The sequence below is a fragment of the Oncorhynchus kisutch genome, linkage group LG7 (genome assembly GCF_002021735.2).
Source record: "Oncorhynchus kisutch isolate 150728-3 linkage group LG7, Okis_V2, whole genome shotgun sequence".
NCBI lineage: Eukaryota > Metazoa > Chordata > Actinopteri > Salmoniformes > Salmonidae > Oncorhynchus > Oncorhynchus kisutch.
The window spans coordinates 21,347,692-21,364,800 of NC_034180.2; positions in this window are offsets into that span (position 1 = coordinate 21,347,692).

Genomic DNA, 17,109 nt, shown 5'->3' on the forward strand with positions numbered 1-17,109 from the left:
CCACGTTTGATCCACAGAAAAAAAACATGTTCTTATTATTATATTATTATTATGCGTTATACGTTATTATGATTATATTATTCAAAAAGAAGCAGAATTGAACCCGAGGTGTGATTGTGTGCATCACCACCACCTGCGTTGAATACTCTGGCCACATCCTAAATTGCACCCTATTTTGTGCATTACTCTTGACCAGGGCTGTGGTCAAACGTAGCACTATATATGGAATAGGGTGCCATTTGGGATGCAGATCCTAATGCCGTGTACAGAGTTGGAATTTCAGCAAAAATACCATGGACCAACTAAAATAATGTTTTAAAAAATTTGATCGTTTTTTGGAGAAAAACTCTGGGTGTTGCACCCTATTCCCAACATAGCACACTACTTTTGAACAAGGCTCAGTGCTCTGGTCAAAAGTGGTGCACTATGTAGGGAATAGGGTGCCATTTGGGACACATCCTCAGTCCTTCATAGGCGTTGTGAGAAACCTGAATGAGAACCTGAATTCAGAAACGTCTTGACTAATTGTATTTAATTGGAATGCACCAACATAACACATATGTAATAAGACAGTTTCAAATCTTAATGTTCATATAGAGGGGAAAATAGGGAACAGAGTTATATTACGCAGCAGCTGAATTATATGCAACGGGTATACACACAACGACAAAAAAAAACCAGACAAACTTTAATCGAGAGTTTGAAGTTAATCTGTGTTTCTGGAAAAAAATCGATTTTCCATCAGTTAGTTCCTTCTGTATTTTGTTGGGAACATCACATCTGTTTTTTTTAATGGTCTTATCTTTTAGTTTCCTCCACAGACAGTATAACATCAAATTGGCCCTCCTTTGTAATGGGTGGTAAGAACTGCACAGATAAATAAACAAAGTTGTGTAATATCTAACAATGGGCCTGTGATAAGATTAATGACATTCACAGAGAATCTCTCCTCTTATCAGCGGTGAGGTGGATGGAGGGATGAAGTAATCAAGTCGGTTGAATTTTTCATGGCTTTGCAAGGATACACAAAGCTGCTGCACTATCTAAAGAAAAACATTCTGCGGTTCCTTTATTCAGTCCAATCACAGTCTCTGTGTACTCTAATAAAGAGGGTCAGAACGAGAAGAAGATTAATACAAAGACAAAAAAAGAAAACTCTGAAGAAGAAGGACATAGAGGACGTCGATATAATAAATGATTTATAAAATCGAGACAAAGTCCTAGACTTGAAAGGAAAAGATCCAACAGAAAGGAACTGATAGGGTCACATGTACTGGCCAGGGGTTAGAAATAATAACCAACCTGCATCAGGTCGTCCAGGCTTTGCCTGCTAAACCGCACTGCTTGGTTTGTGTGATGGGAAATATGGCAGAATAGAATCAAATCAAAATGAATGAAATCATGTCAAATGAAATAGAAAATAATAGGAATCGTAATGAGAACATTGGTAAACTGTACGTGCTACTTATTCCTGTCTTCATAAATCTGAGTTGAGGGCCAAGAAAAGGGACGCACCTTTTTTTGCTGCAGAAGCTTTGGCTGTTTTGGTTTGATCATTCATCACAGGGTAATGAGATGCCCTTTTTCTGCCAGACTAAAAACAAAACCACAATGAAACTACCAGGCTGAAGGTGGAAGGGAAGGGGAGGGGAAGCCAGGCAAATACGTGGTATTCAATCGTTTGAAATAATACGGATAACCTTTTCAGCAAGAGACCCTATGCAGCATTCAGCTAGTGAAACAAAAAGAAAAGTTGCCCAATTTCAATACCTGAACTATTTCGGTCCATTATCAAGGCCTGAGGTAAAAAGATGAGAACATCAGTGACCCAAATTCATTTGTGGTCAAATGGACAAAACCCCCCAAGGTACACAGTAGGGAACAGCAAACTTCTACTCGCTCTCATTTGACAACTTTTATATGACAGACAATGCTGTGCGAGGAGAATGATGCTTTGGGAGGAGAATGATTCTGTGGGAATGTTCCGAGCATATGTCTCTGTCTGTTTTGTCCGGGGACAGTAGAGTAAACCCTCCCGTCTGGCAGAGTACTTGATGATGCTAATGAATTTGGAATCATCAAGAACTACCTGGTCAGTCTACCTGTCAAGTCCCAGGGCTAAACTCCACACACACGCATGCACACACTGCTGGCAGTTAGTCAGTCTGCCACACCTGATTTTTGCTGTTTGCACAACATAGACTGAACTATGTCAACAAAACTAAGGAGACAGAACTTTAGCAAAATGACTGTCTACTTTACCAGTGTCACCATATTGCCATTTTTATTGCTGGCCTATCACAGTTGGAGTCTGGGGTTTTTCCTGTACGTGGCTCTGATCAGTAAAAACTCTATTCATGGTCTATTTCAGAACCCTTCGGTGGACAACCGGATTTAATGCATCACTATGGGGAACTACAGTATTTGAGGGAATAAAATGGCAATTAAATTGCAAGGCTTTAAACAAAGTATCATGATAGAGAGAAAGAGAGGTACCTTTTGAGTAACAGCTCTGTAATTTCACTAATTACAGGAACATGTCCCCAAAAACACCAAGGAACAACAACAGAGTTTACTGTTGACATAATTTCCCTGTCATTCACAATCCCTGCCCCATACTGAAGGGGTCTCTCTCTCAGCAGCTCCAACGGTGCTGATGTTTGCTTGGCTTGTTCGTCTCAGGAGATTTAAGAGCCCTTGCGGGGAGTGAACAGGAGAGGCTGGAATAGAAAAGAGGAGCGGAAGTGTGCTGAATCGGGAGTCTCGGCAGAGGTAGACGGTAGTACCTCTGGGCTAATTAATAGGGTCTTATAAGGACAGGTAGAGCTAGTCTTTCATTAGCTCTTCTGTTTGTCTGAACTGGCACCATAGTCCCTATATAATGTTTAGACCAGGGTCCATAGGGCCCAGACAAACAGTGCAGCTGGCTCCCAAGACGGTTTTCAGGATGATGTACGGGTGGCCGTGGCGTTTGCCCTGGCAGCGGATCAATACCCTCCTCCTCCTCTCCCTTCCTCTCCCCCTTTTCATCACCTCCCCCCCTCTTCCCTCTTCTCCTCCACTTTTCCCCTTGCAGGGAGGGCATGACCACTGAGCTATGGCCGTTGTGATTTGCTCTGGCCGCTGGGCAAGGCCACGGTAATGAGAAGCTCCTCTCAGCTCTGCTCCAAATTACCCCACGTAGGACAAGCAGGGGAGGGATGGGGAGAGAGGAAAGAGGCAGTGAGAGAGTCTGTGTCCCAAATGGTACCCTATTCCTTATATAGTGCAATACTTTTGACCAAAGCCCTATAGGCCCTTGTCAAAAGTAGTGCACTAAATGTGGAATAGGAGCCATTTGGAAGGCAACCAGAGAGACACCCCTCTGGGGACAGGTAGAGGAGGCAAGGGATGGGGAGAGAGGAGAGAGAGAGATTTATGCTTGTTGAACCACTCAATCACCCCACATTACCCTCTCAAAACACTGACCTGGCTTTTTTCCTTTGTATACAATTTCTCTATTTTTCTGCTCTCTTGCTTTCTCTCTCTTTCTCGCTCAAACAGACACAGACAGACACTAACAAACACACGCACACGTGTAAAAAATCCTCTGAAAAGGCCTAACCTTTGTGAAGGCGGTTGGAGATTAAGTTAAGTTATCATATTGTCATAAATGCCATGACCTCCAGAGACGAGGATGATAATGACAGGCTCAAAGGGGTGCAAAACAGCACATCTTTATTTTAGCCATGTCTTTGGGTGTCGTCCTTTAGAATAACAGCAAAGAGACAATTCTGCTGAGGTAGAACTTCTGCAAAATTGGAGCTGCTCTGCCTTTGTGTTTACACAGTTGCACCAAGCACCACTGATATGGCTCATCAAAGCATAATCTGAAGCACAATCATAGATTTCCTAATGCTAACTCTATTGGGCATTGCATGGAATTTATGCATACCATCCTGCATCCCACTGCTAGCTTGCCTCTGAAGCTAAGCAGTGTTGGTCCTGGTCAGTTCCTGGATGGGAGACCAGATGCTGCTGGAAGTGGTGTTGGAGGGCCAGTAGGAGGCACTCTTTCCTCTGGTCTAAAAAAATATTCCAATGCCCCAGGGCAGTGATTGGGGACACTGCTCTGTGTAGGGTGCGGTCTTTTGGATGGGACGTTAAACGGGTGTCCTGACTCTGAGGTCATTAAAGATCCCATGGCACTTATCGTAAGAGTGTCCTGGCTAAATTCCCAAGCTGTCCCTCACACCATCACGGTCACCTAATCAGCCCCAGTTTACAATTGGCTCATTCATTCCCCTCCTCTCCCCTGTAACTATTCCCCAGGTCGTTGCTGTAAATGAGAATGTTTTCTCAGTCAACTTACCTGGTAAAATAAAAAATAAAATAAATGTGCCTGAAATGTACAATAGGTTACTGTATTTTGTGGATTGACTATTCTGTCTTGTTATGGACAAGCAGCTACAGAGTCTGAATAATGTGAGATAAAGACTATACAGTCAAAAGTTTGGACCTACTCATTCTCAAGGTTTTTCTTTATTTTTACTATTTTCTACATTGTACAATAATAGTGAAGACATGAACACTATGAAATAACACATATGGAATCATGTAGTAACCAAAAAAAGTGTTAAACAAATCAGAATACATTTTATATTTGAGATTCTTCAAAGTAGCCACTTTGCCTTGATGACAGCTTTGCACACTCTTGGCATTCTCTCAACCAGCTTCACCTGGAATGATTTTCCAACTGTCTTGAAGGATTTCCCACATGTGCTGAGCACTTGTTGGCTGCTTTTCCTTCACTCTGCGGTCCAAACCATCTCAATTGGGTTGAGGTCTGGTGATTGTGGAGGCCAGGCCATCTGATGTAGCACTCCATCACTCTCCTTCTTGGTCAACTAGCCCTAACACAGCCTGGAGGTTTGTTGGGTCATTGTTCTGTTGTAAAACAAATGATAGTGCCACTAAGCCAGATGGGATTGCGTATCTCTGCAGAATGCTGTGGTATCCAGTGTGCCTTAAATTCTAAATAAATCACAGACAGTGTCACCAGCAAAGAGCCCCCACACCAAAACACCTCCTCTTCACGGTGGGAACCACACATTCAGAGATCATCCATCCACCTGCTCTGCATCTCACAATTTTTTATTTATTTTACCTTTATTTAACTCGGCATGTCAGTTAAGAACCAATTCTTATTTTCAATGACGGCCTAGGAACAGTGGGTTAACAGCCTGTTCAGTGGCAGAATGACAGATTTGCACCTTGTCAGCTCTGGGATTTGAACTTAAAGGGATATCAACCATATTCCTTTCTCTATGGCTTCCACAGTCTTTAGACATAGTTTCAGGCTTTTATTCTGAAAAATTAGCGAGAACGGTCACATCACATCAGTGCATGGCTGGGTACCAGCAGAGTTTTTCATGCGCAACAGCTTGGAGCAGACATCACTCTCTCTCCTATTGAAAAAGCTACAGTCCGGTTGAAATATTATCGATTATTTATTGTAAAAACAACCTGAGGATTGATTATAAAAAACGTTTGACATGTTTCTACGAACTTTACGGATACTATTTAGAATTTTCGTCTGCCCTGTCGTGACCGCTCGAGCCTGTGGATTTCTGAACAAAACGCGCCAACCAACTGGAGGTATTTTGGATATAAAAATAATCTTTATGTAACAAAAGGAACATTTATTGTGTAACTGGGAGTCTCGTGAGTGCAAACATCCGAAGATCATCAAAGGTAAGCGATTCATTTTATTGCTTTTCTGACTTTCATGACCAATCTACTTTGCTGCTAGCTGTTTGTAATGTTTTGTCTGCTGAGAGAGATGTCCTAACATAATCGCTTGGATAGCTTTTGCTGTAAAGCTTTTTTGAAATCTGACATGGCAGGTGGATTAAGAAACTAGGGGGCACTATTTTCATTTTTGGAAAAACAACTTTCCCAAAGTAAACGGGCTATTTCTCAGGACCAGATGCTAGAATATGCATATAATTGACAGCTTAGGATAGAAAACACTCTAAAGTTTCCAAACCTGAAAAATATTGTCTGTGAATATAACAGAACTGATATTGCAGGCGAAAGCCTGAGAAACCCCTGTGTTCCTATGCATCCCTATTGCCCATTGAAAGGGATATCAACCAGATTCCTTTTTCTATGGCTTCCCTAATGTGTCTACAGCCACTAGACATAGTTTCAGGCTTTTATTTTGAAAAATGAGCGTGAATGACAACATTGCGTCAGTGGTCAGGTGGTGGCTCTCAGAGTGATTTGTGCGTAATAGACAAAGGCGGCCATTGTTCCTCTCGCTGCTACTGAAAAGCCAATTGTCCCGGTTGATATATTATTACATATTATTATATTTTTTGAAAAACACCTTGAGGGTGGATTATAAAAAACATTTGCCATGTTTCTGTCGATATTATGGATCTAATTTGGAGGTGTTGTCGTGACCGCAATTTCCGGTGGATTTCTCAACAAAACATGGACAAGAAACTGAGGTATTTCGGCTATAAAAATAATCTTTATGGAACAAAAGGAACATTTGCTGTCTAACTGGGAGTCTCGTGAGTGAAAACATCCGAAGCTCATCAAAGGTAAACGATTTAATTTGATTGATTTTCTGATTTTCGTGGCCAAGCTTCCTGCTGCAAGCTGGACATAATGCTATGCTAGGCTATCAATAAACTTACACAAACGCTTGTCTTGCTTTGGCTGTAAAGCATAATTTCAAAATCTGAGATGACAGGGTGATTAACAAAAGGCTAAGCTGTGTTTCACTATATTTCACTTGTGATTTCATGAATATGAATATTTTCTAGTAATATTTTTTGACGGTTGCGCTATGCTAATTAGTGTAGTTGATGACAATTCTCCCGGATCCAGGATGGGTAGTTCTAAGAGGTTTAACAACAAGCTCAGCTGTGTTTTGCCATATTGCACTTGTGATTTCATGAAAATTAAATATTTTTTGTAATTTATTTTGAATTTGGCGCCCTGCTATTCAGCGGATGTTGACAAAAATGATCCCGCTAACGGGATGGGTGCGCCAAGAAGTTAAGGAAAGAAATTCCACAAATGAACATTTAACAAGGCATACCTGTTAATTGAAATGCAGTCCAGGTAACTGCCTTATGAAGCTGGTTGAGAGAATGCCAAGAGTGTACAAAGCTGTCCATCAAGGCAAAGGTTGGCTACATTGAAGAATCAAAAATGGCTTAATGCATGATTCTATACGTGTTATTTCATAGTTTGATGTCTACACTATTATTCTACAATGTAGAAAATAGTAAAAATAAAGAAAATCCCTGGAATGAGTAGGTGTGTCCAAACTTTTGACTGGTACTGTATAAGAAATTAATTTACAGTAAAAATGTTCTTCAGTATCCCTAAGTTATAGGCTTCCTTTAAGGAACATTAACTAGCGCCCACTTAATAGTCTCATTCCCAGTCACAGGAAGTAAAGGTCAGCAGTAGAATTCTCTCTGACACTTGGGCTTTTGTGGGTAATTTAAAGACATGTCAGGGAAGACCTTTGGCTGTCTCGGGTGAGGAGGAAAGGAAATGATCCATATTTTTGAGGCCTCTTTTTGAAGTGTATTATAGGGATAAGTGTGTCGGATTTCTGGGACTGTAAGATATGTATAACTCAGTGGAGTCACACAGATCACATATCACAATACCAATGACGTGGCCATGGGAGGCAGGCCTGTGGATGAACGGGGAGATTGATCAGTCGAAACAGGTGGATGTAGGATAGCAGTCATTGTCTTACGTCAGATAGAGTTGAGATAGCGTTGAGGGACAAGCATTGTAGAGAAGTGACTCCACCTGTTGGAAGACAGTGGGACAGCAGTACCATGTAATTAACACATACAGAGTGGCTTGCGAAAGTATTCACCCCCCTTGGCAATTTTCCTATTTTGTTGCCTTACAACATGGAATTAAATAGATTTTTGGGGGGTTGTATCATTTGATTTACACAACATGCCTACAATATTTTTTATTGTGAAACAAACAGGAAATGAGACACAAAAACTGAAAACTTGAGCATGCATAACTATTCACCCCCCAAAGTCAATACTTTGTAGGGTCACCTTTTGCAGCAATTACAGCTGCAGGTCTCTTGGGGTGTGTTTCTATAAGCTTGGCACATCTAGCCACTGGGATTTTTGCCCATTCTTCAAGGCAAAACTGCTCCAGCTCCTTGAAGTTGGATGGGTTCTACTGGTGTACAGGAATCTTTAAGTCATACCACAGATTCTCAATTGGATTGAAGTCTGGGCTTTGACTAGGCCATTCCAAGACATGTAAATGTTTCCCCTTAAACCAATTGAATGTTGCTTTAGGGTATGCTTAGGGTCATTGTCCTGCTGGAAGGTGAACCTCTGTCCCAGTCTCAAATATCTGGCAGTCTGAAACAGTTTCCCTCAATAATTTCCCTGTATTTAGAGCCACCCATTATTCATTCAATTCTGACCAGTTTTCCAGTCCCAGCTGATGAAAAACATCCCCACAGCATGATGCTGCCACCACCATGCTTCACTGTGGGGATGGTGTTCTCGGGTTGAAGCGAGGTGTTGGGTTTGCGCCAGACATAGTGTTTTCCTTGATGGCCAAAAAGCTACATTTTAGTCTCATCTGACCAGAGAACCTTCTTCCATGTGTTTGGGGAGTCTCCCACATGCCTTTTGGCAAACACCAAACGTGATTGTTTATTTTTTTCTTTAACAATGGCATTTTTCTGGCCACTCTTCTGTAAAGCCAAGCTCTGTGGAGTGTATGGCTTAAATTGGTCCTATGGACAGATACTCCAATCTTCGATGTGGAGCTTTGCAGCTCCTTCAGGGTTATCTTTGGTGTCTTTGTTGCCTTTCTGATTAATGCCCTCCTTGCCTGGTCTGTGAGTTTTGGTGGGCGACCCTCTGTTTGCAGGTTTATTGTGGTGCCATATTCTTTCAATTTTTTTAATACTGGATTTAATGGTGCTCCGTGGGATGTTCAAAGTTTCGGATATTTTTTTATAACCCAACCCTGACCTGTACTTCACCACAACTTTGTCCCTGACCTGTTTGGAGAGCTCCTTTGTATTCATGGTGCTGCTTGCTTGGTGGTGCCCCTTGCTTAGTGGTGTTGCACAAGATCTTATGCAGGGGCTTCATTGCAAAGGGGGTGAATACATATACACGCACCACTTATCTATACAGTTTTTTTGGTGTAATGCAACAAAATAGGAAAATGCCAAGTGGGATGAATACGTTCGCAAGGCACTGTATTTCACAGGTAGCTATGGGAGGTGTGTCACAGTATGCAGGCGGATATAATACACCAGTACAGTTTACTAAGGCTGTTCATTCAAAAGCAAGAGCTTGAAAACTAACAAATCAAGGCCTTTGATATTAGATGAGCATGTTTCCATGCATTTCTTACATCTGTTAGGCAGATCTATGCTTTTGAATGTTCTTAATTTGCTCTGACAGCAGCTCCCAGTTGGCTATAATAACCACTGCTAATATAGGTTTATATTCTGCGTATGACAATGCACAGAGCCTGCAGATGATCCAGCAGAATCCTGTTCCTAAGGATGTGTCCCAAATGGCAGCCTATTTGCTATATAGTGCAATACTTTAGACCAGAGCCCTGGTCAAAAATAGTGCACTGTTAGGTGCCATTCGGGACACGCATGTTTTCTAACACCTCTATTCCATTCCTCTCCGTCCCAGGGGACCATCCTATCCTCTCCTATCGTCAGCCCTCCGGCTGCTCAGTAACACTGCTGACCTCCTCCACGGATGCCACCTCTGTTGTGAGGATGAGCTGTCTGCCTGTCCACCGCTCGCCGATAACAGATCCATTTCTACGCTCCTCACTGCCCAGCCGTCACACATCTGAGGCTGTACCGGTTTGATTTATTCCCCCTTCCTCTCCATTCCCTCCTCCCTCTCCTTATTTGTGCATTTATTTGGGGATATTATTTTTCTACACACAAACCGTAAGTGCCGGGGCCATCTTATTGATTGACTACTGCATGCAGTGCCCTGGGGGTTTCTGCTGTTAAGAAGTTGAGTTATGAAAACAGATTTCGAAGTTCCTGACCATGGATGAATGGAATATGAAACCAAATAGACTGTGGACTGCATTTGCTTAAGTTAAGTGAAGTGCATGCGGTTTGGTTTGGGGATCATGTAAGAATATCAATCCAAATGCCCTCCGAGCTTAAATGAATACAGATGGACCTAAAACTAGATGGCAGCTTATCTGAATCATGAGGCTTCAGTATGTAATGTTGCAGTATCTAATAAATGTATTAATGTGCAAAGTGTTTTTTTGGTTTATCTCTTGTGGGAGGTGTAGGCTAATTTAGCAGTAAAACTTGTATTTCCTTGCGGGTGGCATCATTTACACTATGTGCGTTTAAAAAAGTTTCAACACGACCCATCTCCATTCCCTATCATTACACTAGTTTCTCTATGTCTGTGTCCCAAAGGCCTCTGGTCAAAAGTAGTGCACTACTGTCACGCCCTGGCCATAGAGAAGCTTTTTATTCTCTATTTTGGTTAGGCCAGGTTGTGACTAGGGTGAGCGTTCTATGTTCTTTTTCTATGTTTTTGTATTTCTTTGTTTTTAGCCTGTATGGTTCCCAATCAGAGGCAGCTGTCATTCATTGTCTCTGATCGAGAACCACACTTAGGTAGCTCTTGCCCACATGGGTTTTGTGGGTAGCTGTTTTCTGTTTTGTGTGAGTACCTGGCAGAACTGTTGCGTTTTGTTCCACTTTTGTTTTTGTTTCAGTGTTCAAGTTACAATAAACATCATGAACATGCTCTTTGGTCTACTCCTTCTTCCTCAGTCGAACATCGTTACAGAACTACCCACCACCAAAGGACCAAGCAGCGTGGTAAGGAGGAGCAGCGCTATAAGGAGGAATGGACATGGGAGGACATTCTGGACGGCAAGGGATCCTAAACATGGGAGGAGATCCTGGCTGGAAGGGATCGCCTCCCATGGGAACAGGTGGAGGCAGCCAGGAGAGTGGAGGCAGCAGGAAAAGGGAGCCAGCGATTTGAGGGAACACGGCTGGAGAGGAAACCCGAGAGGCAGCCCCAAAAATGTATTGAGGGGAGGTACACGGGGAGTGTGGCAGAGTCAGGTTGGAGACCTGAGCCCGCTCCCCGTGCTTACCTCGGCGAGCAGGTGACAGGTCAGGCCCCGTGCTATGGGGTGATGCGCACTGTGTCTCGGCCGAGTATTCACGGGCCGGTGTGCTCTGTTCCAGTGTCCCGCATTTGCCGGGTGGAAGCTGGCATCCAGCCATGCGGTCGAGACCGCCAGTGTGCCTCCACGGCCCTGTGTATCCAGTGCCTCGGCCAAGGAAGCCGCCTGTATGTCTCCCCAGCCTGGTGAGTGTCTGCTCCCAGAACCAAGTCTCCCTCCAGTCCGGAGCTGCCAGAGCCTCCCTCCAGTCCGGAGCTGCCAGAGCCTCCCTCCTGTCCGGAGCTGCCAGAGCCTCCCTCCTGTCCAGAGCTGCCAGAGCCTCCCGTCAGTCCGGAGCTGCCAGGGCCTCCCTCCTGTCCAGAGCTGCCAGAGCCGCCCGTCAGTCCGGAGCTGCCAGAGCCGCCGTCAGTCTGTCTGGAGCTGCCAGAGCCGCCCGTCAGTCTGTCTGGAGCTGCCAGTGCCGCCCATCTGTCCGGAGCTGCCAGAGCCGCCCGTCAGTCCGGATCTGCCAGAGCCGCCCGTCAGTCCGGATCTGCCAGAGCCGCCCTTCACTCCGGAGCTGCCAGAGCCGCCCTTCACTCCGGAGCTGCCAGAGCCGCCCTTCACTCCGGAGTTGCCAGAGCCGCCCTTCACTCCGGAGCTGCCAGAGCCGCCCTTCACTCCGGAGCTGCCAGAATCGCAGCCCCTCAGTCCAGAGGTGCCCCTCAGTCCAGTGGAGCCCTCTACGAGGGTCTTCAGTGCGGGGCCCACTGCGAGGGTCCACGTCCCGCACCCAAGCTGCTGCCATAAGAAGCCCACCCGGACCCTCCCCTTTAGAGTCAGGTTTTGCGGCCGGAGTCCGCACCTTGGTACTGTCACGCCCTGGCCATAGAGAGGCTTTTTATTCTCTGTTTTGGTTAGGCCAGGGTGTGACTAGGGTGGGCATTCTATGTTCTTTTTTTACTGGTTTTGTATTTCTTTGTTTTTGGCCTGGTATGGGGTTCCCAATCAGAGGCAGCTGTCTTTCATTGTCGCTGATTGAGAACCATACTTAGGTAGCTCTTGCCCACATGGGTTTTGTGTGAGTACCTGACAGAACTGTTGCGTTTTGTTCCACTTTTGTTTTTGTTTCAGTGTTCAGGTTACAATAAACATCATGAACATGTGCCATGCTGCGCTTTGGTCTACTCCTTCTTCCTCAGACGAACATCGTTACAACTACATAGGGAATAGGGTGCCATTTGGGAAGCAGAATATCTATATTCAGTGAGAGCTTATTCGATGGAAACTCCAACCACATTATAACAACCTCTGGAGAGGCTCCGTGGTGAGATCTGAGGTGAAAACGGTGGTAAATATTTAATACGTGCTATGATCTGGGCTCGGCACTCGTTAACAGGTGCATGGCCCTGAGGGGTGAAGCACTAAAGGCTGAAGGGGAGGTGAGAGAAGAGCATTAACACCTCAGATCATCTTAACTCTGGAGCACGGCAAGAGTCTACAGGGCCTTTTCCCTCTACTCTCTGCTTTGCCACCTGAAGACAAGGCATGAAGTGGGTAGGAGAGAAGCAGCGAGCAGAAGAATAAGGAGGAGTTATCTCAGAATAACACAGCATGCTGCAGTGACTGTGTTCTATTGACGATTAGGCCAGATGTTGAGGATATGTTAGGCTACATCCCAAATGGCACCATATTTCCTATTAAAGTACGTTACTATTGACACAGGCCCATAGGGTTCTGATCAAAAGTAATGCACCGTGTAGGAAATAGATTGCGATTTGGGACATGTTTTTACTCTTGAATTTTTGGCTATTACAGAGTTTACATTTGAGTCATTCAGCAGACACTCCTATCCAAGCGAAAAAAATGTATTTGTTTAACCAGGTAGGCTAATTGAGAACAAGTTCTCATTTATAACTGCGACCTGGCCAAGATAAAGCAAAGCAATGCGACACAAACAACAACACAGTTATGATGAGAGCGCATGGGGAATGGGAGTGGAGCTAGGCACTGCAGGGCCTGGATGAACCTCAACATCACCAGAGGAACAGAGGAGGAGTATGATAAGGAAACGGCTAAAGGCTGTAAGAACTGTTCGTCTAGTACGTTCGAAACAGAGTTAACTTCTTGCGTCGAGCCATCCCGGATCCGGGATCGTGAATACAGCCTCAAGCTCATTACCATAACGCAACGTTAACTATTCATGAAAATCGCAAATGAAATGAAATGAATATGCTAGCTCTCAAGCTTAGCCTTTTGTTAACAACTCTGTCATCTCAGATTTTCAAAATATGCTTCTCAACCATAGCAAAACAAGCATTTGTGTAACAGCTAGTGCAGCTAGTGTAGCATTTAGCATTAGCATCAGCAGGCAACATTTTCACAAAAACCAGAAAATCATTCAAATAAAATCATTTACCTTTGAAGAACTTCAGATGTTTTCAATGAGGAGACGCTCAGTTTTTCCTGAAAGATTATTTGTTTAGGAGAAATCGCTCCGTTTGGTGCGTCACATTTAGCTACGAAAAAAACCTGTATCCAGGAGTGTAATTATCCCCGCAGCTCATTAGCATAACACAACGTTAACTATTCATGAAAATCGCAAATGAAATGAAATTAATATGCTAGCTCTCAAGCTTAGCCTTTTGTTAACAACACTGTCATCTTAGATTTTCTAAATATGCTTCTCAACCATAGCAAAACAAGCATTTGTGTAACAGCTAGCGCAGCTAGCGTAGCATTTAGCGTTAGCATCAGCAGGCAACATTTTCACAAAAACCAGAAAATCATTCAAATAAAATCATTTACCTTTGAAGAACTTCAGATGTTTTCAATGAGGAGACTCTCAGTTAGATAGCAAATGCTCAGTTTTTCCTGAAAGATTATTTGTTTAGGAGAAATCGCTCCGTTTGGTGCGTCACATTTAGCTACGAAAAAAACCTGTATCCAGGAGTGTAATTATCCCCGCAGCTCATTAGCATAACACAACGTTAACTATTCATGAAAATCGCAAATGAAATGAAATGAATATGCTAGCTCTCAAGCTTAGCCTTTTGTTAACAACACTGTCATCTTAGATTTTCTAAATATGCTTCTCAACCATAGCAAAACAAGCATTTGTGTAACAGCTAGCGCAGCTAGCGTAGCATTTAGCGTTAGCATCAGCAGGCAACATTTTCACAAAAACCAGAATCATTCAAATAAAATCATTACCTTTTGAAGAACTTCAGATGTTTTCAATGAGGAGACTCTCAGTTAGATAGCAAATGCTCAGTTTTTCCTGAAAGATTATTTGTTTAGGAGAAATTGCTCCGTTTGGTGCGTCACGTTTGGCTACCAAAAAAAACGAAAATTCAGTCTTCAAAACGCCGAACTTTTTCCCAAATTAACTCCATAATATCGACTGAAACATGGTAAACGTTGTTTAGAATCAATCCTCAAGGTGTTTTTCACATATCTCTTCATGATATATCGTTCGTTGAAAGCCTCCTCTCTCCTCTCAATCACTGGATGACTGCGTGCAGCTTGTAGATTACGCACCAATTTAGACAAAGGACACCGGGCGGACCCCTGGTAAATGTAGTCTCTTATGGCCAATCTTCCAATGATATGCCTACAAATACGTCACAATGCTGCAGACACCTTGGAGAAACGATAGAGGCAGGCTCATTCTCGGCGCATTCACAGCCATATAAGGAGACAATGGAAAACAGAGCTTCAAAAATTCTGCCCATTTCCTGGTTGAAGTTTCATCTTGGTTTCGCCTGTAGCATGAGTTCTGTGGCACTCACAGATAATATCTTTGCAGTTTTGGAAACCTTTGTTTTCTTTCCAAAGCTGCCAATTATATGCATAGTCGAGCATCTTTTCGTGACAAAATATTGCGCTTAAAACGGGCACGTTTTTTTATCCATAAATTAAAAGAGCGCCCCCTATATCTTTATTTATTTATTTTATTTTATTTTACCTTTATTTAACCAGGTAGGCAAGTTGAGAACAAGTTCTCATTTACAATTGCGACCTGGCCAAGATAAAGCAAAGCAGTTCGACAGATACAACGACACAGAGTTACACATGGAGCAAAACAAACATACAGTCAATAATACAGTATAAACAAGTCTATATACAATGTGAGCAAATAAGTTGATAAGGGAGGTAAAGGCAAAAAAGGCCATGGTGGCAAAGTAAATACAATATAGCAAGTAAAACACTGGAATGGTAGTTTTGCAATGGAAGAATGTGCAAAGTAGAAATAAAAATAATGGGGTGCAAAGGAGCAAAATAAATAAATAAATACAATTTAAATACAGTTGGGAAAGAGGTAGTTGTTTGGGCTAAATTATAGGTGGGCTATGTACAGGTGCAGTAATCTGTGAGCTGCTCTGACAGTTGGTGCTTAAAGCTAGTGAGGGAGATAAGTGTTTCCAGTTTCAGAGATTTTTGTAGTTCGTTCCAGTCATTGGCAGCAGAGAACTGGAAGGAGAGGCGGCCAAAGAAAGAATTGGTTTTGGGTGTGACTAGAGAGATATACCTGCTGGAGTGTGTGCTACAGGTGGGAGATGCTATGGTGACCAGCGAGCTGAGATAAGGGGGGACTTTACCTAGCAGGGTCTTGTAGATGACATGGAGCCAGTGGGTTTGGCGACGAGTATGAAGCGAGGGCCAGCCAACGAGAGCGTACAGGTCGCAATGGTGGGTAGTATATGGGGCTTTGGTGACAAAACGGATTGCACTGTGATAGACTGCATCCAATTTGTTGAGTAGGGTATTGGAGGCTATTTTGTAAATGACATTGCCAAAGTCGAGGATTGGTAGGATGGTCAGTTTTACAAGGGTATGTTTGGCAGCATGAGTGAAGGATGCTTTGTTGCGAAATAGGAAGCCAATTCTAGATTTAACTTTGGATTGGAGATGTTTGATATGGGTCTGGAAGGAGAGTTTACAGTCTAACCAGACACCTAAGTATTTGTAGTTGTCCACGTATTCTAAGTCAGAGCCGTCCAGAGTAGTGATGTTGGACAGGTGGGTAGGTGCAGGTAGCGATCGGTTGAAGAGCATGCATTTAAGAGCCATTGGAGGCCACGGAAGGAGAGTTGTATGGCATTGAAGCTTGCCTGGAGGGTTGTTAACACAGTGTCCAAAGAAGGGCCGGAAGTATACAGAATGGTGTCGTCTGCGTAGAGGTGGATCAGAGACTCACCAGCAGCAAGAGCGATCTCATTGATGTATACAGAGAAGAGAGTCGGTCCAAGAATTGAACCCTGTGGCACCCCCATAGAGACTGCCAGAGGTCCGGACAGCAGACCCTCCGATTTGACACACTGAACTCTATCAGAGAAGTAGTTGGTGAACCAGGCGAGGCAATCATTTGAGAAACCAAGGCTGTCGAGTCTGCCGATGAGGATGTGGTGATTGACAGAGTCGAAAGCCTTGGCCAGATCAATGAATACAGCTGCACAGTAATGTTTCTTATCGATGGCGGTTAAGATATCGTTTAGGACCTTCAGCGTGGCTGAGGTGCACCCATGACCAGCTCTGAAACCAGATTGCATAGCAGAGAAGGTATGGTGAGATTCGAAATGGTCAGTAATCTGTTTGTTGACTTGGCTTTCGAAGACCTTAGAAAGGCACGGTAGAATAGATATAGGTCTGTAGCAGTTTGGGTCAAGAGTGATCCCCCCTTTGAAGAGGGGGATGACCGCAGCTGCTTTCCAATCTTTGGGAATCTGAGACGACACGAAAGAGAGGTTGAACAGGCTAGTAATAGGGGTGGCAACAATTTCGGCAGATAATTTTTAGAAAGAAAGGGTCCAGATTGTCTAGCCCGGCTGATTTGTAGGGGTCCAGATTTTTCAGCTCTTTCAGAACATCAGCTGAATGGATTTGGGAGAAGGAGAAATGGGGAAGGCTTGGGCGAGTTGC